This window comes from Mus musculus, chromosome 10 (genome assembly GCF_000001635.26).
Source record: "Mus musculus strain C57BL/6J chromosome 10, GRCm38.p6 C57BL/6J".
Classification (NCBI taxonomy): domain Eukaryota; kingdom Metazoa; phylum Chordata; class Mammalia; order Rodentia; family Muridae; genus Mus; species Mus musculus.
Window position 1 is genome coordinate 111972022 of NC_000076.6, and position 673 is coordinate 111972694.

Here is a 673-nt window from a genome sequence, read left to right on the forward strand (position 1 = left end):
CTCCCTCCAGCCCCCACCAAAAAACCCCAAACATTTGAATGCTGAAGACCGGTGTGGTGGTACACACCTTTAATCCCAGATTCTGGAGTCATAAGCAGGAAGATCACTATGACGTTGAGGCCAGCCAGGTCTACATAGCATGTTCCAGGCTAGTGAAGGATACACAGTGGCCTCGATTCATAAACCCAAAATAAACAAAACAAGCAAGCAAACAAATAAATAAAAATAGAACAGAAAAGTCTTTTAAAACCAATCTGGAAGTTGAGAGATTTAAAATGCAAAACTCATGGTAGGTTTTCAAATGGGCTAAAGAGTGGTAGCAAAGTTTGGGTAGATTTTTGATACAATTCGCCATTTTCATTAGATTTCTAATCCCCCTCAAATAAGAATTTTAATAATTTCCCCTCCCTTCTCTCCCTCACCCTCACCCACCTCTCTTCTCTCTCCTCTCCTTCGCTCCCTTTCTCTCCCTTTCCTTCCCTTCCCCTCTCAAAAAAGAAGTTCCCACAGGGCTATACAAGTAGCTACAATTTAGAGCTTGATACAAGAAAACTACCATTCCCAGCGTGCAACACCGAGGTTGCAATGCATCCTGGGAAGGAAGTGTCACGCTCCCCCCCGTCCCCGCCCCATCGGCTTCCTGTTCGTCAGAGCAGAGACCACGCAGGTCTCA